The 26,157-nt window shown below is 38.9% G+C and overlaps 1 long non-coding RNA gene across 1 annotated transcript in view; it reads left to right on the forward strand.

Annotated features, from left to right (window-relative positions):
- Positions 1 to 26,157, forward strand: part of LOC129049526 (uncharacterized) — a 116,229-nt gene that overhangs the window by 64,812 nt on the left and 25,260 nt on the right. The window contains exon 2 of the long non-coding RNA XR_008512669.2: positions 1,426 to 1,544. This is a non-coding gene — a long non-coding RNA (uncharacterized LOC129049526). The remainder of the gene's footprint in view (positions 1 to 1,425; positions 1,545 to 26,157) is intronic.

The raw sequence follows: 26,157 nt of genomic DNA on the forward strand, positions 1-26,157 counted from the left end.
ATGTGGTATTTTGTTTTTAATTTGTTGTTTCTACCTAACTTAGAAAACAAAATCAGCACCCCACCCCACCCCCGCAAAAAAAAGATACAACTTTTGGGAACAAATGGTGTGACTAATGTATATTTCAGACAGTCTGATGAAGATAATTATAAACTCGTTAAAAGGAAGATCATTGTTTTTAGTTCCCTTTAGTGAACACAGTTGTATCTGAGAGTCATACTGTTAAATTAGCTGCAGGCTCAAGTGAGAGACAGGCGTTCTAAGATGACATGAAAGTGATTCTGCATGCCACAAGCACAGGATTCCTCTGCTTGAAAGAGAAATCAGCAGGTGTAGATACAAGACAATATATCTTTGCCAGGCTACTTGGTATGCATTACCAGTAAGCCCCAAAGTGAGGCTTTGTAAGAGACTTAGTAAACATAAGTTCAGAGTTGTAATTATCTATTTGTCATTTATTGACAGAAGGAAACTTTGGTCTCTAACACAAACTGTCCTGTCCTTTAGTTGTCAGGATGAATCAGCTGTCTCCCTAAGCATGTTTGATTGATCATTTGCTTAACATCATTTAAAAGAAACAGACAAGATGTGAGAATGACACTCTGGATTGAATTTTCAGTGTAAAAGACATAATGCTGTTAATTCAGGGGCAATATGGCCAAACTATATTTAATTTCACATTATTTTTTTGAATGTCTACTCAGGATCTCTTTCAAATTGGACAGAGATTGCATGCTCTATAGGATAATGGGATATAGTAATTGACATCCTCATGTTGATATCAAGCTATTCCTTTCAGGATCTACTAGTTCAGAATAATGATAACAACAAGAACAAGAACAAGATTTGCCAAGTGTAGGAGTCATTCTGAAGTTTGCATATATTATCTGATCAAATCCTAACAACAGCTCTGGGAGTTTGGTACCTTTTAAATCTATAATTTATAGACGAATGAGTGAAAGCTCAGAAATGTTAAGAAATGCTTTCCTATTCAGAGCCTTTAAGTAACAGACTAGGTTACATCTGTTCAGAAACTTTGCTCTAACATGCTGCTGCCTCAGGAGACTAGGACCTTACATTCCACCACTGTTAAATCTCCCTGTTATTTCACTCATTTGATAGAATGAATAATGGTTTTTCTTTGGTTTTAGGAAAGCTACATTATAAACTTGACTACTAAGTTATAGGGAGAAAACTTTATAGTCATTTACCTTGGTCATCTGTGATCACGGGGAATGAAGAGAGCAGGGATAATTTCAAATCTCTTTCCCCACCATGGAGCATCATTGCCCAGAGTGATCAATTTAGAGACAAGCATCATATGTAGTCACCACTGGAAAGTCACGAGGCATGTTATCATGATAAGGGGTCTGAAAGGTACTGCAGAAAAACCCTGACTCTTCTCTTTTTTTTCCTTTGAGACAGAATTTCGCTCTTGTTGCCCAGGCTGGAGTGCAATGGCGAGATCTCGGCTCACTGAAACCTCTGCCTCCCAGGTTCAAGCGATTCTCCTGCTTCAGCCTCCCAAGTAGCTGGGATTACAGGTATGTGCCACCATGCCCAGCTAATTTTGTACTTTTTTAGTAGAGACAGGGTTTCACTGTGTTGGTCAGGCTGGTCTCAAACTCCTGACCTCAGGGGATCTGCCTGCCTGGGCCTCCCAATGAGCTGGGATTACAGGAATAAGCCACCCACCTGGCCAACCCTGACTCTTCTTAACCTAGCTTTCCCCAAACTTTTGACTGTGTGACCTTTAATCTATTGATTGTATTTCTTAAATAATACTAATATTGTATTTCTTAAATAATACTAATATCCAATAGTACTGCCACTACACAGACACAAGATGGAAAACAAAGAACACACAGAAATGACTTGAGTTTAATGTCTCCAGAACTGTCTTTATTTTACACTCAACTGAGAAGCAGTGTAATTCATATATAAGTAGTCATATTAAAAATACAGAACAGGTACACATGTGCCACTATAGCATTTTTTATAATGGCCACATCGTGATATAATCATATACTTTAAAATTCACCTATTCAAGTGTAAAAGTAAGTGGTTTGTAATATATATATATATAGCTGTGAAACTATCACCAATATCTCATTTTAGAACATTTCATCACCCCAAAAGGAGAGCCCATACCAAGTATAACAGCAGTTACTCTCTAGTCCTCTTTTGCCCAAGCTCCTGGTAAATACTAATCTACTTCCATTCTTTATGAATTGGCCTATTCTAGACATTTCATATAAATGGAATCATATAACATACAGTCTTTTGTAACTGTCTTCTTTCACTCAGCATAAGGTTTTCAAGGTTCATCCATATCACAGCATATATCAGTACTTCATTCTTTTATATTGCCAAATAATATTCCATTATAGAGATATACCACATTTATTTATCCGTTCACCTGTTGATAATTCCACCTGTTGGCTATTAAGAATAATACTGCTATGAGCATTCATGTACACATTTTTGTGTGAGCATCTGTTTTTCTGTTCCTTTGGGTACACATTTAGGGGTGAAATTGCTAGGTCACAGGGTAAAACTATGTTTAACTTTCTGAAGAACTGCCAGACTGTTTTCCAAAGTGGCTGTGCATTTTATGTTCCTACCAGCAGTGTATGAGTGTTCTGATTTCTCCACATCCATACCAACGCTTGTTATTTTCATCATCATTATTATTATTGGTAAGTAGTATCTCATTATGGCCTGGACTTGCATGTCTAATGACTAATGATGTTGACCATCTTTCATGTACTTGTTGGCTATTTGCATAACTTCTTTGGAGAAATGTCTATTCAAATTATTGCCGAGTTCAACAATTGGGTTGTCTTTTTATTGTCGAGTTGTAAGAGCTTTATGTATACACTACATACAAGTTTCTTATCAGATACACGATTTATAAATATTCTATCCAAAAATGCAGGTTGCGTTTTCACATTCTTGAAGGTATTTTTGAAGAAAGAAAGATTTTAATTTGAAATTATGCTGAAGTTTCATTTGTTGCTTGTGCTTTTCATGTCATATCTAAGAACTCATTGCCTAATCCAAGGTCATGAATATTTACACATGTGTTTTCTTCTAAGAGATTTATAGTATATAGCTCTTAAATTTAGGTCTGTGACTAATTTTGAATTAATTTTTGTCTATGGAGTGGGCTAGGGTGCAATTTCATTATTTTGCATATGAATATCCAGATTTCTCAAATCATGTGTTGAAGCAAATGTATTTACCAAATTGAATTATGTATTTGTTTCTCTTTTTTTTTTTTTTTTTTTTTTGAGACAGGCTCTCACCCTGTCACTCAGGCTGGAGTGTAGTGGCAAGATCACGGCTTACTGCAGCCTCAGCCTGCTGGGCTCAAATGATCCTCCTGTCTCAGCCTCCTGAGTAGCTGGGAATATGAGACTAAAGGCACACACCACTGAGCCTAACTAAAAAAAATTTTTTTTATAGAGATAATGTTTCACTATGTTGCCCAGGCTGGTCTCAAACTCCTGAGCTCAAGCCATCTTTTTGCCTTGGCTTCCCAAAGTGTTGGGATTACAGGCATGAGCCACCACACCTGGCCATGTATTAGTTTCTTAAGGCTATCCTAACAAAAATACCACAAAGTTGGTGGCTTAAAACCATAGCAGTTTATTATTTTGTTGTCCTGTTGGCTAGAAGTCTGAAATCAAGGTGTTGGCAGGGGCATGCTTCCTCTGAAACCTGTAGGAGAAAACTTTTCCTGGCCTCTTCCAGCTTCCGGTCCTTGCTGGCAATCCTTGGTGTTCCTTATCATAGAGATGCATCACTCCAGTCTCTGTCTCTGCTGTCACAAAGCTGTCTTTTCCTATGTTGTTTCTCTCCTTTTCCCATTGGGACGCTGGATTAGAGCTCATCCTACTCCATTGTGACCTCATCTTAACTAATGACATTTACAATGACTCTATTTCCAAATAAAGTGATGTTCTGTGCTACTTAGGGTTAGGACTTTAACATATCCTTTTGGGGGGACTGTAACACATCCTTTTGGGGGGACACAATACAACCAATAACAGTGTGCTCTGCCTTCCCCAAATTCACATCTTTCACATGAGGAACATAGACTCACTCAGTCCCAACATCCCCAAAACTCTTAACTATTCCAGCAACAACTCCAAGTCCAAAATCACATCTAAATAACATCAATTCACAGTCCCAACTCTCATAAATCATTTAAATCAGTTGTGGATGAGATTTGTGATATGATCCATCCTAGAGCAAAATTGCTCTCTATCTGTGAACTTTGGAAGCAGATAAATTATCTGCTTCCAAAATACAATGGTAGGACCAAAGTAGGATAGACATTCTCATTCCATAAGGGAGAAAAGAGTCACAGGTCCCAAACAAGTCTGGAATCCAGCAGGGTAAGTTACATTAGGTTTCAAGGGCTGAGAATAATCCTGCTTGATTATTAATCCTCCTTGATTAAATGCTCTGTCCTCTTGGCTTGCAGGGATGGCAGCTGTACCCTCTCGGCCCACTGGGGTGGCAGCCCCACCCTCTCAGTCCAAGGAGGCGCTGTTGGATAGGGCTCTGCATCTGTGGTTCTTTCTTCAGGGTAATTCTTCCTTCATTTCATCCTCTCCCTGTCCCTTTCAGTCCAAGTCAGCAGTGTTTCTGCTGGTATAAAACTCAAAAATTATATTGTTCTCTTGTGCAATTCACAAGACTCCAAATCATGAAACAAGAGAGCCCTCCACATATCTCTCGTGGATAATGGATAATCACCTCTCTCTTTCTGGCCTCTGTTGAGATGGCTGGTTGGATTCATGAGTCACACATCTAATCGCTTCAGCAAATGATTGTTCAGCCACACTCTTGGCCCTTCTTTTAGAGTACACTATCCAGATAAGCCTAACATTTTTCAAATCATCAAGTGCTATTTCCTTTTTCTTTTATCAATTCACTTCTCGATTTGTCTATTTTCCCCTCACATTTTACTGTAAGCAGCAAGGAGGAACAACTCCACCCCTTCCACACCTCGCTTGGTAATCTCAACTGGATGTCCAAATTCATTACTTACAAGTTTTATTTTCTACTCAACAGAATAACATAATTTTGCCAAATTCTCTGCCACTTTTTAACAAATATTATGTTTTTCCAGTGTCCAATAATATTTTGGTAATTTCTGAGACACCAGCAAAAGCACTTTTAGTGTTTATATTTCCAGTGCCATTGTATTTAAGAAGATGTATGTATCCTCTAAGATACTAGATGCTTTCAAGATTTTCTTTTTGTGTGTTTGGCTTTCAAAAGTTTCACTTCGATGTGTCTAGGTGTGGATCTTTTTTTAGTGTGTCCTAGAGTTCATTGAACTATTGAACTTGTAGGTACATATTACTGGGTTTTTTTTTTAATTGAATTTGCAAAGTTTTCATCCCTTATTTCTGTAAATATTTCTTCTGTCTCTTTCTCTCTCTTCTGAAATTCCCACTGTGTGCATGTTGGCATACCTGATGTTGTTCCACAGCTTTCTAAGGCTCTGTTAAGTTTCTTGATTTATTTTTCTTTTAGTTCCTTAGATTGAGTATTCTCCATGGGCCTGTCTTCAAGGTGACTGATTTTTTTTCTTTTGCCTTTTCAAATCTACTGTTGAACAAGTCTAGCAGGTTTTTAAAATTTCAGTTATTGTATTTTTGTGTCCAGAATTGGTGGGTTCTTGGTCTCACTGACTTCAAGAATGAAGCCGCGGACCCTCGCGGTGAGTGTTACAGCTCTTAAGGTGGCGCGTCTGGAATTTGTTCCTTCTGTTGTTCGGATGTGTTCGGAGTTTCTTCCTTCTGGTAGGTTCGTAGTCTCGCTGGCTCAGGAGTGAAGCTGCAGACCTTCGCGGTGAGTGTTACAGCTCTTAAGGCAGCGCATCTGGAGTTGTCCGTGCCTCCTGGTGGGCTCGTGGTCTCGCTGGGTTCAGGAGTGAAGCTGCAGATCTTCGCGGTGAGTGTTATAGCTCATAAAAGCAGCGTGGACCCAAAGAGTGAGCAGTAGCAAGATTTATTGCAAAGAGCAAAAGAATAAAGCTTCCACAGTGTGGAAGGGGACCCAAGCAGGTTGCCAATGCTGGCTCAGGCAGCCTGCTTTTATTCTCTTATCTGGCCCCACCCACATCCTGCTGATTGGTAGAGCCCAGTGGCCTGTTTTGACAGGGCACTGATTGGTGTGTTTACAATCCCTGGGCTAGATACAAAAGTTCTCTAAGTCCCCATCAGATTAGTTAGATACAGAGTTTCGACACACAGGTTCTCCAAGGCCCCACCAGAGCAGCTAGATACAGAGTGTTGATTGGTGCATTCACAAACTTTGAGCTAAACACAGGGTGCTGACTGGTGTGTTTACAATCCTTGAGCTAGATACAGAGTGCTGATTGGTGTGTTTATAATCCCTGAGCTAGACATAAAGGTTCTCCAAGGCCCCACCAGAGCAGCTAGATACAGAATGTCGATTGGTGCACTCACAAACCTTGAGCTAAACACAAGGTGCTGATTGGTGTGTTTACAAACCTTGAGCTAGATACAGAGTGCCGATTGGTGTGTTTACAATCCCTGAGCTAGATATAAAGACTCTCCATCTCCTCACCAGACTCAGGAGCCCAGCTGGCTTCACCTAGTGGATCCTGCACGGGGGCTGCAGGTGGAGCTGCCTGCTAGTCCCGCCCTGTGCTCTTGCACTCCTCAGCCCTTGGGTGGTCGATGGGACTGGGCACCGCGGAGCAGGGGGCGACGCTCGTCTGGGAGGCTGGGGCTGCACAGGAACCCACGGAGGCGGGGGAAGGCTCAGGCATGGCGGGCTGCAGTCCCAAGGCCTGCCCCACAGGAAGGCAGCTAAGGCCCCGCGAGAAATGGAGCGCAGGGCCAGTGGGCTGGCACTGCTGGGGGACCCAGTACACCCTCCGCAGCCGCTGGCCCGGGTGCTAAGTGCCTCATTGCCTGGGGCCGGCAGGGCCGGCTGGCTGCTCCGAGTGAGGGGCCCACCATGCTCATGACCACCGGGAACTCCAGCTGGCCCGTTGCCGTAGGCAACCCCGGTTCCTGCTGGTGCCTCTCCCTCCACACCTCATTGCAAGCTGAGGGAGTGGGCTCCGGCCTTGGCCAGCCCAGAAATGGGCTCCCACAGTGCAGCGGTGGGCTGAAGGGCTCCTCAAGTGCCGCCAAAGTGGTAGCCCAGGCAGAGGAGGCGCGGAGAGCGAGAGCGAGGGCTGTGAGGACTGCCAGCACGCTGTCACCTCTCACTTTTACCTGAAAATTTCTAGTTTTTGAAATAATTTCTGCCTCTCTTTTCAGGTTCCTTATTTAGCAAGGCAGTGTTCTCCTACGTTTCTTTAATTCTTTAGCCATTTTTTTCTTTTGTTTGTTGCATGAATATCTAATGGCTGATTTAAAGTCTGTGTTTAGTAAATTTGAATATGGGATTCTTTTGAGGCACTTTCTATTTGCTACTTTTTCCTTTGTATGGGCCATATTTTCCTGTTTCTTTGCACTTTTTTTTTTTTTTTTTAATGTTGTTAAAAACTGGGCAGTTAGGCTGGGCATGATGGCTCATGCTTGTAATCCCAGCACTTTGGGAGGTCAAGGCAGGCAGATCACTTGAGCTCAGGAGTTCAAGACCAGCCTGGGCAACATGGTAAAACCCTGTCTCTACAAATATAAATAAATTATCCAGGAGCAGTGGTAGGTACCGGTAGTCCCAACTACCTGGGAGGCTGAAGTGGGAAGATCACTTAAGCCCCAGAGGTAGAGGCTGCAGTGAGCCGTGATCACAGCACTGCACTCCAGCCTGGGCAACAGATGGAGACCCTATCTCAAAAAGCAAAACAAAACAAAACTGGGGGACAGTTACATAATATCATGTGACAACTTTGGAAATCAAATTCCCCTCTCCTTAGTGTTGTTATGGTCACTGTTGTTCTTACTATTTCTGTTGTTTATTCTGTGACTTTCTTGAACTAATTCTGTAAAGTCTGTATCCCTGATGGATGGCAAATAACATCTTTGCTCAGTTAGCTTAGTGGTCAGGTAATGATTGGACTGTGATTTCCTTAAAAGCTTTCGAACCAATAAATCTCCTAGTCTTTGCTAAGATGCTCTGTGTGCGTTGGGCATGACTCAATACTCCATCAGTTTCCAACTTTGCTTAGGCTTCACTTCCTGTTTGTGCAGGACCTCAAGAAGAGCCAGCACTGAGAGATTTAGAGCCTACCTCAGAGGTTAAGTTTTTTTCTGGGTACCCACAGAGCACTGTGCATGTGTGTGGCCTTCTTGATCCCTAGGAATATATCTGAACTTCTCAAAGGCTCCTATCTCATTTCCAGATTTTCCTTTTAATACTTGTCAATGCTGTGTCCTTTCTATAGATTATCCTGGTTTCATTTTATACATATTAATTTTTAAAAATTGAAAACAAATTTTCATAGCAATGGACTAAACAATGGCAATAACAACAAATATGGCACATAGTCCCACAAGTTTAAATTAATAGTTTTCTAATTTAATCTATTTTTAAGAAAACTCTACTGGTTTTGAAAAATCACATACACTCATTATAATGAATTCACATAATGCTGCAAAGTACAAAGATGAAAATTTTTTTAAAATGATAATTGTAAAAATCTTATGTCCTGTAAATCAATTTAACCTTTAAATTTATCAATGCTCATGACCAATACTTTTAGCATATCTCTTAATCCCTAATTTTTTTATTTTGATTTAGCCCCTAAGTGGCTGTATTCCATTGTTAAGTTTTTTGTTTCTTTCAAGAAAAACTCAAGTTCTATCATGTTTGGGAATATTTAGCTAGTTGCCTCTATATTTGATGGATATTTTGCTGTATATAATAATCTCCTGTCGTGCTTTTATTTCTTCTTAATACATATATGTTATTGTGTTCTGGCATTGAATGAAGCTTTAGAGAAATCTAAGGTCAGTCTACTATTTTTCCTTTTGAATATCTTCCTGCTCTGTCTGGATGGATACCAGAATTATTTCTTTTTCTTAAGTTCAATATCTTATCGAGATTATATCTTGTGTGGAGTGTTCTGTTTTCATATTTTTCCTGTAACACAATGTGCTGTTTTTTATATACAAGAATCAAGGTTTGTTTTTCATTCATTTGAGGAAAATGTTCCAGTATAATTTAAATTTAATTTATATTACATTTATTGTGGCTCTACTTCAGGAACATCAAAATACCTTATGTTAGATCATCTTATATCTTTTTTCTATACCTATTGGCTTCTCTTTAGTTGCATTGATCTTTGTCTTTGTAAAATTTTCATTCACTTACTGTCTAATGATTGTAAGATTTTCTCCATGCCGGTAATTACAGTTTTAGCAATATCAGTTCTCATCCTTTCTGTTTCTAATTTGTTTATGTTTTAGTTTATTTCATAAAGTTTATAAACCACATTTTAACTTTATTTTCTTGTATTATCTTCTCATCTTTGAGCTTTCATTTCATTGATGTTAATCTCATCATTAAACTTTTGCTGTACTGAATATTCTTACTAAGAAATTTTATTGTTGCTCCAATTATGAAAAACATATTTTCCCATTTCGGGTAGTTATTTTTCCCAGGCTAAATGCTTTGTTTGACTTTTACATGATATGTTTATTTGCCCTCTTTTTGGCCCTAGAATGTTTACATAATTGCCGTGTTATTTCTGCCATGCAGAATTCTGCCCAGATATCTATTTTCTCTGGTCATATGCAGATGGATTCTTATTTCTGGGGTCAGTTTATTTTTATCTCTGAGCTAGAATTTGAGGCTTTAATATTTCTTGTTCTGCTCAGTGTGGGTCAGTAGATATCTGTTTAACATACTTTCAGGGATGTTGCCATTTGTGATGCTACCATTTCATTATGTGGTTTCCAGTATTGCTGTGTTCAGTGAAGTGAGAGAGGATAAATAATTTGTATCTGCTCTCAAGTACTTTGACATATATATGACATACATCATTTATGTTTAGATACCATTGATCAGAAATGGCATATGGCTCCAACGTAACCAGAGGAGAAACTGGGAAATGTAGGGGTACTCTTAGAATACTTGATCATTACCATCTCTTCCATAGTGCTCAACGTATAGTCAACATGTTTTTCTATATTTGTTAGCTTTCCTTTCTTCTTTGTTGGATTCAATGTCAGGTTCATCCCTCCCATGACAGGACTGTTATAAATTCTATGATTGTATTCCACCAGTTTAGCTATCACAGCACTGAGAGAGTTTCTTTTTCTCAATAGCTCTTGCAAATTCCCAGAGATAGATCTAATTGGTCTGACTTAGGTCCCATCTATATCCCTCAAATAATTACTGTGGTCATAGGAAAACAGTGCTATGACTGGCCAAGCCTGTGTGTCTGTTGTCTCTGAAAGTGGAGCAGTTCTGTGTGGAATACAGCTTCTGTAAGGTTAATATGTTTGTGGAGGATGATTTGTCAGAAATTATTCATAGGATCTTGAAATTCAGAGGAGCCCTTAATGTTAATCTTGCTCTTGAATCCTGTTACTCAAGTGTGATGAAAAGAAAAAAAATCAATAGGTCTATAAATAACTCTTATCCCAAGTTAGCTTACTAACCTATTAACACAACAAAATGTCTATGTACATTTATATACTCTAAAGATATAAAGGTCCAAAAAGGTTGTCACAGAAAAACCTTTAGTTAATCCCAACTATTATGGGTTGAATTGTGTCCTCCCCAAAAAGAGATGTTGGGCCAGGTGCAGTGACTTACGCCTGTAATCCCAGCACTTTGGGAGGCCAAGGCGGGTGGATCACCTGAGGTCAGGAGTTCAAGACCAGCCTGGCCAACATGGTGAAACCCCGTCTCTACTAAAAGTACAAAAATTAGCCGGGCGTGGTGGTACATGCTTGTAATCCCAGCTACTCGGGAGGCTGAAGCAGGAGAATCACTTGAACTCAGGAGGCAGAGGTTGCAATGAGCTAAGATCGCACCATTGTACTGCAGCCTGGGGGACAAGAGCGAGACTTTGTCTCAAAAAAAAAAAAAAAAAGATGTTAAAGTCCTAATGCCCAGGACCTCAGAATGTGAACTTATTTGGAAACAGGGTCATTGGTGATATAAAGAAGTCAAAATGATGCCATATTGGAGTGGGTGGACCCCTACTTCAATATGATTGGTGTCCTCATAAAAAGACTGTGATGTGAAGACACAGACACAGAGAGAATGTCATGTGACAGCAGAGGCAGAGATTGGAGTTATACAGCTGCAAACCAAAGAATGTGAGAGATCACTGACCACCAGAACACAAGAAGAGGCGTGGATTCTCCTACAGATGTCAGAGGAAGCATGGGCATGCCAACATTTTGATTTTAGACTTCTACCCTCCAGAACTGTGATGCAATAAATTGTTTTAAGCCACCCAGTTTGTGGTGCTTGTTACAGCAGCCCTAGGAAAGTAATATACCAACTTTTATATATTTTTTATTCAAAGACATCACTACTGTGCCTTACCAGCATCAGGAAATGAATGCCTAGTAGTTGCCTGCTTTAAAGTTCCTATTAAATGCCCACTATGTTTGTTAAGTTACTTCTATACAGTAGCACAGATATACTGGTGATAAATTCTTTCCACTATTTTATGTGAGAAAACATGTTTATTTCAACTTCATTATGGTAAGATATTTCCACTGGGTATAGATTCTAGATGAACTGTTTTTTGTTTGCTTGTTTGTTGTTTCTTTTAGTACTTTAAAAATGCTGCCTTGCAGTTTTCTGGCTTACATAGTCTCCAGCAAGAAATCATCTGTCATTCTTATCTTTCTTCTGTACATATATGTCTTGTTTCTTTGGCTACTTTTAAGATGTTTATCTTTGTTACTGGTTTTAATCAATTTGATTGCAGTGTATTGCGGTGTCACTTCCTTCATGTTTCTTGTGCTTGGAGTATGTTGAGTTTCTAAAATCTGTTAGCTTATAGTTCTCATCAAATTTGGAAGAAAAATGTGGCCATTTATTTTTCAAATTTTTTTTTCTCTTCTCCTTCACTCTTCTTTGGGGATTATAATTACATGTACATTTGGCTGCTTGAAATTCCCCAACAACTCAGTAACACTCTACATTTTTTATTGAGTCATTTTTCTCTCTAGTTCTTTTTTGGATAATTTCTATTGCTGTCTTCAAGTTCACTGATATTTTTTTCCTCTAATGTCTAATATACCATTCATCTTGTCAAGTATATTTTTCATCTTTAGGTCTTCAATTTAAACCTCTTTAATATTTTCCATATTGCTACTTAACATATTTGGTCTTTTCTTTAGCTTCTTGTACATATTAAAGTAAGTTGCAATTGTTTTATTGGGGTTTTCCCCCAACAAGTTCTATCAGCCATGTCATTTCTGGGTTGGTGTCTACTTGATTTTTTTTTTCTTTTCATTATGAATTGTCTTTTTCTACTTTTCTGCATGCCTAATAATTTTTAATTTAATGCCAGGTAGATAAAAATACATTTTATCTTGTTTGGTGCTAGATATTTTTGTATTCCTATAAATACTTTTGACCTCTGTTTTAGGATGCATTAAGTTACATGGAAAAGTTCAGTTCTGTTGGGTCTTAGGCTTTGTTAAGCAAGATCAGAGCAATGTTTCATGTAGGGTTAATTTTTCCCCACTCAGGCAATCCATTCTAACTGGTAAAAACAGGAAATATTCCTTCTCTTCTGTGACCTCTAATTATTTTGAGTATTTTAAAAATTCTGCTCTCAGGTATTAGTCTCACATGTGCTTTTTTAATTATGTGATAACTACTCAAGGTGGACCTTATGCAGATCAGATCTCTGGGGTTCTGTCTCTCTGCAGCTGTCTCCTCTCTGCTACTCTGTCCTATGGATTCTAGCTGCCTTGGCTTTCCTGGACCCCTACTTCCATCTCTGCAAATCATGGAGACTCCAGGTTCTGCCTTGTTCCCCCAACCTGTACACACTGTGGAAACTCCTAGGCAATAAGCTGGGGCTATTGCAGTACTCACCTTGTTTGCTTCCCATCTCTCAGGGATCACCATTCTTCATTGCCTCATATCCAATGCCTTGAAATGTTTTGAAAGATATCTTCTCAGAACAGGAATCTCTGAGGAAAAAGAAAAAAAAATATTTTGTCCATTTTTTTGTTTGTTTCACATGTGGAAGGGTAAATCTATTTTTGTTACTCCACTGTGTTTGGAAGTAAATTTAGAAAATATTTTTAATTTTGAAACATGAGTTAAATGTACTTTTCATAATTTTTCCTTTCATCCTTTTTGCCCTTTAGCTACTACTCCTCATTAAAGAAGCTGTTAGCCATAAAGAATCACTGTACCCTAAAAGGTCCTAGCAAATGTGAGTGAGGCCTTGCTTAGCAGCAAAGAGTATGGACAAACTACTGAAGTCTGGTGAACGATATTATGGAACTCTCAGGGAATGATGCAAGAGCAGAACAGCAAGGACCTGGGGTCCACTCCTCATGACACCATAGCTTCACAAAACCCTTAGTACTTAGATGCACTGCAGCAAAAGAGGAAAATCCCTGAATTAAAGAGATTACATTTCTTCCAATACAATAGAATACATTTAAATTATATAACTCTCTACATATAAAATATTGCACACCCTTGAGACAAATGGCATATTAGGAAAGAGGAGATGTTTGTTTTGGTGGGGGAAATGGCCGGATGATGATGTATAAATTTTTAGCCATCTTGGATTCAGGTGATGATAACTATTAGAAATGGATATGGGTAAGAAGGTATCAGGACAATTATGTAAATTTAGGATTCACATGGAAATTCCCATGGAAGTTAAAGAGGCCCCCTGAGGAAATGAGTTTAGAGTGATAATAAAAAAAAGAAATGGTAGGAGGAAGTAAGGTGTGCCAGAAAGCGGAGAAAGAACATTCAAAGTAACTGGCAAACAATGCAAGTCAGGGTTTGCAGAACAGAGAGTTTTAAGAAGTGGGCTGTCGGTGGTATTTTGGGTATAGAGGGCATGTTACGTTAGGATGGAAAATTCCCAGCATGCACACTGACACTCCTACCTACTGCATCCTTAGCAGCCAGGATTGCACTACAATGGCATTTCTTGTAATTGGGCCCAGGCATATCCTCACAGGTCTTCTCAAGAAGGTTTTCCAAGTTTGCAAGATGAGACTTGTTTAGTCTATTGGATCTAATGTTAGGGACTCTGACTTATAACTTGACATTGGCCCTGTGATTTTTTTCTTTCATATTTACACCTTGCCCGCTAGCCAAGCCAAATGTACTTCCAGTCCCTTTGTGTCTATTATAGCAACTTGAAATATCTCAATTTATAATCGTGTCTTATATTTGTATAATGCTTCACTGTTTACAAATCATGGTTGTATCTTATATAGATCTCAAAATAGAAATGATGGGATGAGCAAAAATTATAGTCATAACTTGTGGCTGATATAACTGAGAATAACAAATCCTTAAGTGATTTTCTCAATACTGCACAGCTACTAATTAGCAAAATCAAGGGAAAACAAACAAATAAATATATCTTTGACTCCAAGTTGTACTCCGTTTCGTTTAACTGGTTTTCCTCATTGTGTGGATAAGAGTTCTATTTTTTCATTCTCTGCTTTCCACCTTGAGTTCTGTAGCACAGTAAGGCAGAATTGCTTTGCTTATCTGTGAAGGAATATCAAATTATTCAGAGGGCTACTTGTGAAAATCACTTGATTACTCATTGTACATTTGCTATTTTATGTAATTTACTTCTTATAGCAACCCTTAAAGGTAAATATTATTTTATGTATGGGAAAATAGAGGCTTGGAAAGTCCAAATAACTTACCCAAGATAAGACGGTTGGTTGGTGGGGTTGGAATTCTAACCATCATACCATAGTGAACTAATTCTATTAGGCCTTTCCGGGGCATCAGTCTCTCTAGAACTAAAACTCTACTGAGAGCTATTTGTTCCTTTAGTTATTTATGCCTCGGACATTTATTTGGACACTCAGAAACCATGCAAGGAACAATGAAAGGTCCAAGGGATAAAAGAATGAATGTTTGGGCCTTCTGTGAGTTCATGGTCCACACCCTGTCCTCTCTCTGAGACCCACACACCTAGACCACTATTGTTCCTTGACATGCAAAGCAGTTCATTATTCCTGGAAAAGTCAAAGTGGCTTTTTTTGTTTCATAGTTAATCCTGGGACCTTGATTCTTCACTATTTTATATTGCTCTCAATTTGGAGCCTGTGTGGATAAGGGCAGAATCTGGAGAGCACCAAACCTTTTAGCAGCCTGTTCTTTGCTGGCATAAAAATGTCCTTATTTCACTGGTGCAAATTTTGTCCCTTGAGGGTAATGTCTGGGCAAACTGACAGTGCGTGGGTGGTTATCATCACCATCTGCATTTTGCCTTGTAGGGAATCTTAGAGTAGCACCAGCTGTTATATATGATTTTGGGAAGTTCTGAGTCCTCAAGGAAAAACACAACATAAGGACAAAATCCTCTTTGCTATAAAGAGAATATAAGTGTATAGAACCTGGGGGTGGAGTGAAGGGCAAAGTGATTTCTGCATTTGTTATAGCTAGAGTTTGCTTTTGTGAATACCTAAGTACTGGCAAGACAGGAGAAAAGCATGTAAATTCAGAACATACAGTCATGAAACTTGTATTTATGTTTGGCTGGTGGGAAAATGTCATCACAGTGGACATTCAAACTTTCCACCAAAGTTTCAGAAGAGTAAACAGAATTCCCAGGGTCTGGGGTACAGCCCTAGAAAGGGGCATTTATTTTTAGATTCCTGATTTATCATAAAAATTCATGATGTATCTGTGTCTGTTTAACTATGAAGATAATGCTTTCCCACCAAAATCCTGGAAAAATAGATGCCCTAGGAAGTTATGATGTTTGTCCTGGGGCTTTGCTTACTTTCTTGTGCTTCTTGTATATATGCCCTAGTTTGGTTAGAATTAAGGTACACTGAGAAGCAGATATTTGAGGGATAAAGGTATGGCTTACTTTTTCTTTTCTGAGAGAAGTTAAAGAAAGTTAAATGTGGTAACCATTTTTTCCTGAAAGTTCATCACTATAGACCTTTCAGGCCTCCCAAGGGTGAAGGGTCAAATTAGAGGAGACCTAATTGCTCAGGTTTGTTTCATTCCAAGTTCACCCTGGGATGAGGACTTAGCTTTGAGAAAGGTTTTGGATGTCATTTATCTTACCTTTCCAGCTTGGTGATTGGCATTTAAAGGCTTCAAGATATTGTGAATGAAAACCATTTTTAGGAGCAGTACTCTGTTTGACAAGACAATCTCCAATGTCATCCCCATTTGGAACTGAGCCACTCTGTAGTCCTTGGGATCACCTCAATGTCATAGGGGCTCTTGCAGGCCTAATGGAGCCGATTTAAAATGGAACCAGTTCTTACAGAACTGAGGGTTTATAATTATATCTGTTAAAGAAAGTGCTTTGAACTCAACAGGGGTGTTGATAGAGGATTAATTGTTTAATTCTATGAGAAACTTTGAAAACAAGAATTTATCATTATTTTTAAATTTACATGTGGACATTTAAAGAAATGCTCTATATCTGTGTGCATAATGCTAGCATATGATTTAATAAAAATAACTTACAGAGAACCTTGAAAGGTGAACAAACTTTCTTCCAGTCCTTACATATTACTAAAGAACATTTAAGCTTATTAGTTATTTAGCAGATTATGTTTCAATTTGCTATGATCTATTTTGTGAACATTAATAAAAAAATTTAGTAATTGACCTGTACAAAATTACAGAGTATCCAAAGTATGCAAAGGTTTAAGGCTGTCCCAAAACTCAAGAAATTAACAGTTTATGAAGTTGGAGAAAAATCATTATCTCATATTTCCAGAGGTCATATGTTCACAGCTTGTTCTATGGTCTGACATAATACTTCAATGTCTCTTTAAATTATATCTTCCCAAATTTTCCCAGTTAGAAATAATCCCTCTCCCTCTTCCCACTCTTTCTCTCTCTCTCTTTCTCCTCCAAATCCCCCATAGCATTTTGCTTGTATGAATATTGTAGCACTTACTATTCTCATCACAGTCTTTAGCATAACAAGAGCCAAACTGTGGCTTCTACATGCCAAGGGCTCTATCTTAATTAAAAACAGCAGCAACTTCCATTTATGAAGAAGATTTTATGTGTCAAATGCTAAGCCAAATGTTTAATCTTCAAAATAATTTTATAAAATAGGTGTTATTACTGTTATTTCAGAGGTAAGGCAATTGAAGATTAATGATGCTATATAACCTGCTCAAGATCACAGATGTGGAAGGTAGGAGTTGTGAAGTACAAATGCAGGCCTCCTAACTTTTGAGCCTTTGCACTAATTGGGACTTCATACCAGCTTTCAACATGCCACATTTACCGTTGTTTTTCTCCCACCCTCACCTCTTGCACTTGCCACAGTGCTCTGATGGATGCCCCATAACTCATTTAGTTGAATGAACATGAAAGATAATACATTGAATGTAGCCATTGATATATAATGAGCTTCTTATGACGTAAATTGTATACAGTTGGCTCATTTGCCAATACAAAAGATGGACCAGAAACAAAATCCTGATCTCTTGCTGCTTTAGTCCATTTTTCACAGCTATAACAGAATACAACACACTGGGTAATTTATAATGAATAGAAACGGACTGGCTCACAGCTCTAGAGGCTGGAAAGTCCAAGATCAATGGGCTGGCATCTTGTAAGAACCTTCTTGCTGTGTCATCTCATGATGGAACTGCAAAGAGAGGGCATGAGAGAGAGCAAGAGGAGACAAATTTGTCTTTTAATAAAGCGTCCATTCCTATGATAATATAATTAATTCATTCATGAGTGCAGTGTCCCCATGATCCAAACATCTCCCTTTGGGTTCCACCTCCCAACACAACTGCATTAGAAATCATGTTTCTAACACATAAACTTTGTGGGATACATTTAAACCATAGAACTTGCTATCTTCTCCTGGAAGAAGCCTGTGTTCAGCTTTGGCCATGATCTCTGGTTGTTTAACCCCTTTTAGCAGCCAGATTCCCTGCGATCTTTCATGTATACTTAACTTTCCTGATGTTGATCCTGGTTTTTATCTCCTGCCATGATATTCAAGCATGCAATCCAGGCATGTTATTAGATTTAATGCACTGATCTGAGTAAATTTACTGAAGGAGAAGTATCTTGCTTCTCTCCTCTCAGGAAAAATGATAAATGAACCTCTCAAAACTATAGATAACCTTATCAGACTAATTAGTTCCATCCATGCATGCATTCATTCATTCATTCACTTACTCATTCTCTCAAATGCTCCTTCATTCTTTCAACAAAAAAATTTTTTAGAGCTTGACATAATTTCTACCTTCAAGGAGTTTACATTTAGTGAGGGCAACCAGCAGCTAACTAGATGATTATAATAGTGTAAACACTGACCCTTGAACACAGTAGTATGGTGACAAACTGCCCTGGTTTGCCCAGGACTCCTGGGTTTTCTGGGATGTGGGACTTTCATTATTTCAAAAATGGTATAGTTCCTGGCAAACTGGGACATTTGATCACCTTAGCTGTGGGAGTATAGAAGAGGCAACCCATGACCCTGCTTGAAAAGGCAAAAGAACATTTCCCAGAAGAGGTGGTTATAATGTTGGAATTTCTGACCAGGCAGGTGGGAGGTTCAATTCCTTAACAGCCTAGCCCAGTGGTGCCCACCTCATATTCTCATATTCTCCAGGGATCTCAGGAAGAAGGAGGCTTGTGATGCTGGACTGAACATTTCTTCCTCCTCTTAAACACACACACACACACGCGCACACGCGCACACACACACACATGCACACACACACACAGAGAGAGAGAGAGAGAGAAAACACAGGAACATAGGCACAAGCAAGCAGGCAAGAAGCTTTGGCCTTTCTGAATGAAATTCAGCTTTTTTGAAAATTATTTTTAAATTCACAATGAACCATCTCATACATTTTACTTCTCTCTGTAATCAAAGCTTGAGCCATATTTCTGGGCATCTAAAGTAGAATGCATTTGGAATTTTAAATCTGCTGTATTTAACTCTGCAAATATCAAAGAATGAAGAATCTTTATGAGAGGAAAAGGGCAGCTAAGCACTGTAGCAGCCTTCTCATTTGCTGGGTGACACTGAGTCACTGACGATGGTTCCTAGGGTATGGCAGAGTCACTGCAGAGGCTCTCATGCATGATCCAGGCAGGAGCACAGGCTGGAGCCACTGCTGAGGGCAGATGCTCCCTGTTCCAGAGGCAGAACACATCTCTGGTGGGTTGCTATGTAAGGGTGGCACAGAGCTGCCAGAAAACATAATAATTGCTGTGATTATGATTATAAGTGCCTTTTAATTGCTGTTGCATCATGCCAAATACCTTGGGAAGGAAAAAGTAAGGCTTTATGAATAAATGATCACTTAAAATATTTAAATAGATGATTATAATATACAACTTTAGAATACTTGGCTTTACCCTAAAGCTGAATGTTTCCTGCAAAGTATGGCAAATTCATGGTCAGCAGTAAGCAGTTTAGATGTCTGGTAACTTGAAATACATACAGTGCACCTTGTTTAAGAAAACTTGTGTACGTCTGAGTAATGGATAAATCAGAAAGTAATTATGTAACATGGAGACTTAGGATAATTATTTCAGGAATGTATTGGAAAATATGTCGTATTGAAAAATGATCTGCTTTTAATTGTCCATTTCCAAAAAACAATCTTGAAGTTTACATAAAACTAAGCTTGGTTGAGAATGAAAGCTGTTTCCTCAATTCCCAAATCTCCCTTCTATATAGTAAAATACAAGTCTAATATAACATAGTAGAAGAGTTTTACTTAAGCCATAGTTTATCATAGGACATAATCCACACCACATAAAGAAGTAGAAAGCCCTTTGCTGAGAAGAAAAGAAGAGGAATTTAGTGACAATGTCACTAGGATGGGAATGTTGCCGCCAGAGTTCCTGAAAGCAGACCTACCATCTTGTATCTCCTGGGCCTCAAGCAATCAAATCCCAACAAAAAAGCCAGCTAGGTTGAGAGGGAGTGAAAGAACATGCTGGCTGTTGCTCTGTTTCTGGGATCAAAATGGTGCAAAAGCAATGAAGCTGTGAGTAGAGGGAGTTTTCTTGATAGATGGACCTGTAATAGTCTACAGTCTTCCATAGACTGCATACCAGGAACGTGGATCCATGTAGGGGAATAGGAAAGGACCCAAGGTCAGAAGACAAAGGCTGCAGGGCAGGGTTTGGCAAACTGTGGTCTGCAGGCCAACTCCTGTTACAGCCTACCTTTTTACGGCTCTGAGATATAACTTTTAAAAAAATTTTAAAGGACTATAGAAAAGAAGAAGATGAAGGTGATGGAAGGGAGGGAAGAAAATGAGAGGAAAAGGAGGGAGGAGGAGGAAGAGGAGGAGAACAATAATAAACAGCAAGAAAAGTATGTGACAGAGACTGCATGTGATCTGCAAAGTCTAAGGTATTTACTTTCTATCCCTGTATAGAAAAAGTTTGCTAAGCCCTGTTATAGAGCGCAGGGACCTCATACCCAAATTACAGTCACTGTAGACTTCGGCATCAGAAGCCAGGACAAGCCCAAAAGTCCAAGTGGGAGGAGGACCATCCAGGTGGATACCAGCACAGAGTCCAGAGCAAACCAGGCACACCACTAAAGAGACGAGAAAAGCAGGAAGGAAAACTATGCCACAGAAGCTTCTCCTCATAAATCCATGAGGATAAATAAGGTTCATCCTGAATCCAGACATGTCTCAGAAAAGAGGAGAAGGAAGGAAAACTGATGGGAAAGGAGGAATGATTGGGAGTTTGAACTTTGAACTGAGTATCACATGTGGCTGAGTTAACCTGAAAAAGAAAGATAGTGTAAGTTTAAGGTTCTTCTTTTTTTTTTTGTATTTTTTTTAAGAGATGGGGCCTCACTCTGTTGCCTAGGCCTGTCTTGAACCCATGACTTCAGGGCTGGTCTCGGGCCCCTCACCTCAGCATCCCAAAGTGCTAGGATTGCAGGCCTGAGCCACTGTAGCCAGCCCCAGCATATTTATCATTTTTTATTTTTGGACACAGGGTTTCACTCTGTTGCCCAAGTCAGAATGCAGTGGTGTGATCATAGCTCACTGCAGCCTTGAATTCCTGGGCTCAAATGATTCTCCTGCCTGAGCCTCCCAAGTAGCTAGGACTACAGGCACGTGCTACCATACCTGGCTAATTTTCTTATTTTTTGTAGAAACAGGGTCTTCCTATGTTGCCCAGGCTGGTCTTGAACTCCTGGGCTCAAGCAATCCTCCTCCCTCGGCCTCCCAAACTTGAGATTCCAGGCATGAGCCACTGCAATTGGCCAGGCTTCTTTTTGTTGTTGTTGTTGTTGTTTTTTAAATTATTATACTTTAAGTTCTGGGATACATGTGCAGAACATGCATGTTTGTTACATAGGTATACATGTGCCATGGTGGTTTGCTGCACCCATCAACCTGTCATCTACATTAGGTATTTCTCCTAATGCTATCCCTCCCCTAGCCCCCCATCCCCCCAAGCAGGACCTGGTGGGTGATGTTCCTCTCCCTGTGTCCATGTGTTCTCATTGTTCATCTCCCACTTATGAGTGAGAACATGTGGTGTTTGGTTTTCTGTTCCTGTGTTAGTTTGCTGAGAATGATGGTTTCCAGCTTCATCCATGTCCCTGCAGAGGACATGAACTCATCCTTTTTATGGCTGCATAGTATTCCACGGTATATATGTGCCACATTTTCTTTGTCCAATATGTCATTGATCATCACTCGGGTTGGTTCCAAGTCTTTGCCATTGTGAACAGTGCTGCAATAAACATACATGTGTATGTGTCTTAGTAGAATGATTTATAATCCTTTGCGCATATACCCAGTAATGGGATTGCCAGGTCAAATGGTATTTCTAGTTCTAGAACCTTGAGGAATTGCCACACTGTCTTCCACAATGGTTGAACAGGCTTCTTAATTTGGACATCTTACCTTGTTTTCTGGGATATTAGAATGGAACTCTCTGAGAATGGTTTCAGTTAGGATGAGCCAGTCCTGGAGATCTGTTGTGCTGCATGGTGACAATAATTAATGTATTGTGTGACTGGAAATTGCTAAGAGCTTAGATCTGAAATGTTCTCATCACAAAAACTAAGTATGTGAGATGACAGATGCATTAATTAGCTTGATTTAAACATTTCACAATGTATACATACATCAAAATATTTTTGGGCTGGGTGCAGTGGTCCACGTCTGTAAACCAGCCCTTTGGGAGGCCGAGGCAGGTGGATCACCTGAGGTTAGGAGTTGGAGACTACCCTGGCCAACATGGTGAAACCCCATCTCTACTAAAAATACAAAAAATTAGCCGGGCATGATAGCAGGTACCTGTAATCCCAACTACTCAGGAGGCTGAGGCAGGAGAATCACTTGAACCCAGAAGGCGGAGCTTGCAGTGAGCCAAGATCATGCCACTGCACTCCAGCCTGGGCAGCAAGAGCAAAACTTCTGTGTCAAAAAATAAAATAAATTATATATATATATATATGTGTATATATATATGTGTGTGTGTATATATATGTGTATATATATAGTTGTATACTGTGTGTATATATATATATAATTTTTGTCAGTTATATCTTAATAAAGCAAAAGAAAAACTGAAGAATTTTGAACTTAGAACTGAAGTTCCCAACCTGTTTGGCACTAGGGACCAGTTTCATGGAAGATAATTTTTCCACCGATGGAGGGGTCAGGGAGAGAGGTGGTCGTTTTTAGGATGAAACTTTTCCACCTCAGATAATCAGCCATTAGATTCTCATAAGGAGCACACAGCCTAGATCTCTCGCATAAGCAGGGCACAATAGGGTTCCTGCTCCTATGAGAATCTAATGCAGCTGCTTATCGGACAGGAGGCAGAGCTCAGGCAATAATGCTGGCTCACCCACCACACCACTCACCTCCTGCTGGGCGGCCCTGTTCCTAAGAGGCCATGGACAGGTACCAGTCAGTCCGTGGCCTAGGAATTGGGGACCCCTGCCTTAGAAAGTGTGATCTTTAGATGTTTCCATTGTTTATACCTTGACAGAGATGCTGAGAAGTTTTAAACAAAGTTGCAAGTTTTGAAGTCAAGGCTAAATGATAAATGTTAAGCAATAAAAAAGTTAAATCAAAATAATGAAAAATTTGAAAAAACTAAACTTATGAAAAAACAGAATTTGATTTCCCGAGATTCATTTTAACTATTATAAACAGTTGCTAAAATTTTTCTGAGTTTGGGAGCTAGAACATCTGTACTAGGAAGAGGACGTATAACTCTGTGATATTCGTAAAAAATTTGTTTTCTCAACACCACCTCAGAAGTTTAAGGTATCACATGAATGGTCCTATCATGCATTACTAGGGTAAACCTGGCCAAATCTAATTAATATTTTTTTTTCATGAACATGTTTTAAATGTTCAGTATTAATGTCACTATGACTGAAATATGCGTTATGGATCTTGAATATTTTTAATATTCTCTTGCAGCACTTACAGTGGTTTTGGTTGCATCCACTTGAGTCTGTAACTCAGTTTCCTGCAGCGGAGTTCACCCTGTGAAACAAGCTGCATGACTTAATGTCCCAAGGCTTGTATATCCCAAAACATATTGAGGTCCCCACTCAGTCTAATTCAAGTTCTTACCTAAAGCCATCTGTAATTTATTTCTGGGGTACATTGATATCTTTGAGATTAATAACTTGGTAGGTCTTACCTAGTAAGGATTAAAGCTCTAATACTTATAAGATCACAGAAAAGAAACACACTGACACTGGCTTGTCTATTGCATATTGGTCTTTTTTATTAATTAATAGGTGTTATTTTTTAAGAAGAGTTTTAGATTTACATGAAAATTGAGCAGATAGAGAGTTCCCATGTACCTCCCCACAATTCCCCACATTATTAACATCTTACATTATGACAGTAGATTCGTTATAATGAGTAAGTCAAATAGACACATTATTATTAACTAAACTCCATAGCTTATTTTTTATTTCCTTAGAGTTTCCCTAATGTCTTTTTTCCTGCTCTAGAATACCACATTATATTTAATCATCATGTCTCCTTAAGCTCCTCTTGGCTATGAAAGTTTTTCAGATTTTCTTATTTTTGACGACTTTGATGAGTTTAAGGAGTACTGATTAGGTAGTGTGAGGTGAGCATGATGAGCACTGCACCATGGAAACCCCTAAGGTCAGGTGTACTGTAGAATGAGCCTCTAGGAGTTTGTTTTGCTCACAATTACACTGAAGTTATGGTTTTAGGGGAGGAAGCTTACAGAGATAAAATGCCTCTTTTTGTTTTGGTGTGGATAGACTATTTTTTTGAGCAGTTTTAGGGTCACAGAAAAACTTAAGAGATTTCTTATGTCCTCCCTGCCCCACACATGCATAGCTTCTCCATTATCAATGTCCCCTAACAGAGTGGCACATTTGTTACAATTGAACCTACATTGACACGTGATTATCACTCAAAGTCCCTAGTTTACATTAGGGTTTACTCTTGACATTATACATTTTGTGGGTTTTGACAAATGTGTAATGATATATATCCACCATTATAGTATCATACAGAGTACTCGCACTTCACTAAAAATTCACTCTTCTCCAGCTATTCATCCTTCCCTCTTCCTAACCCCTGGCAACCACGGATCTTTTTTCTGTCTTCATAGTTTTGTCTTTTCCAAAATATCCTATAGTCAGAAGCATACAGTATGTATCCTTTTCAGATAGTCTTCTTTTACTCAGTAATATGAATTTAAATTTTTTCTGTTTTTTTCATGGCTTGATAACTTATTTCCCTTCAGTGCTGAATAATATTCCATTTCATATTCTAAATGTACTACAGTTTACTTAACCATTCACCTATGGAAGGACATCGTGATGGTATTCCAAGCTTTGGCATTTAAGAATTAAGTTGCTATAAACATTCGTGTGTAGGTTTTTGTTGGACAAAGAGTTTTTCCAACTCTCTGGGGTAAATAGCAAGGAGTGTGACTGCTGTCTTCCACAGTGGTTTTACCATTTTGCATTCCCACCACCAATGACTAAAAGTTCCTGTTGCTCCACATCCTTGCCCGCATTTGGTGTTGCTAGTGTTCTGGATTTTGGCCATTCTAATAGGTATGTAGTGATTATCTCTAAAATGCCATTTTCATGTTCAGCCCACACATAAGGAGAGATGAGTTATTCTCCCCGTCTTTAGGGTGAAAAATCTACATAATTTATTTCTAATACTTCTGCATAAGAGAATTATCTCTCCTTTTCCATTTATTAATTTATTTAATAATTTATTTACTTCAGTATGAACTCATGAATATTTATTTTACACTCTCAGTTATAATCCAATACTATTTTTCATTTTATTACTCAAACTGTTCCCACTTCGGCCTTTTGGAGCCCTTTCATTTGGCCTTTGTACCCTCTTGACATACCCACATCAATAATATTTTGTTGTTTTTGTTGTCACTGTTTTTGACAAGTCCTTACTTTTTGGCACTACAAGATCCCCTGTTCTCCTCTTGTGTATGTCCTCCCAGACCTAGAATCAGTAGTTTCTTCAAGCTTCCCTGGTTCCTTTTATCTCAAAATCATATTGAAAACAGAGATCTGTCTAGGAGTTGAATGTGTTTATTGCTACGAGAGTATCACTTCCTTTTGACCCTCTCAGCTGACAGAACAGAAACGTATACATATATATTTGATAACTCCTATATGCATACATACCTATAAATATTTCTATGTGTAACCATCTGTATCCATATTAAACATAAGTTCTTACGATATCTCCAATTCTAATCCATTACCACATGCGTGGATCATTCTAACCTCCTACCCTTGCTTATCCATAAACTCCAACTCCAACAGTGAGAAATTTGACTCCTACCATCTGCCATCCATTTACTGATTTGTTCAAATCCAGTAAACAAGTATAGCATGATCAGAATTGTTAACTTGCAATCTCAAAGGAAATAGCTTTATCAACTAGAGTACAACATTTCCATTCATTTCCAGAGTTACTTAAGTCAGCACCTCTTCCCTACATCCTCTTCAGTGAAATTGCTTCATAC

This window comes from Pongo abelii, chromosome 14 (assembly GCF_028885655.2).
Source record: "Pongo abelii isolate AG06213 chromosome 14, NHGRI_mPonAbe1-v2.0_pri, whole genome shotgun sequence".
Taxonomy (NCBI): Eukaryota; Metazoa; Chordata; class Mammalia; order Primates; family Hominidae; genus Pongo; species Pongo abelii.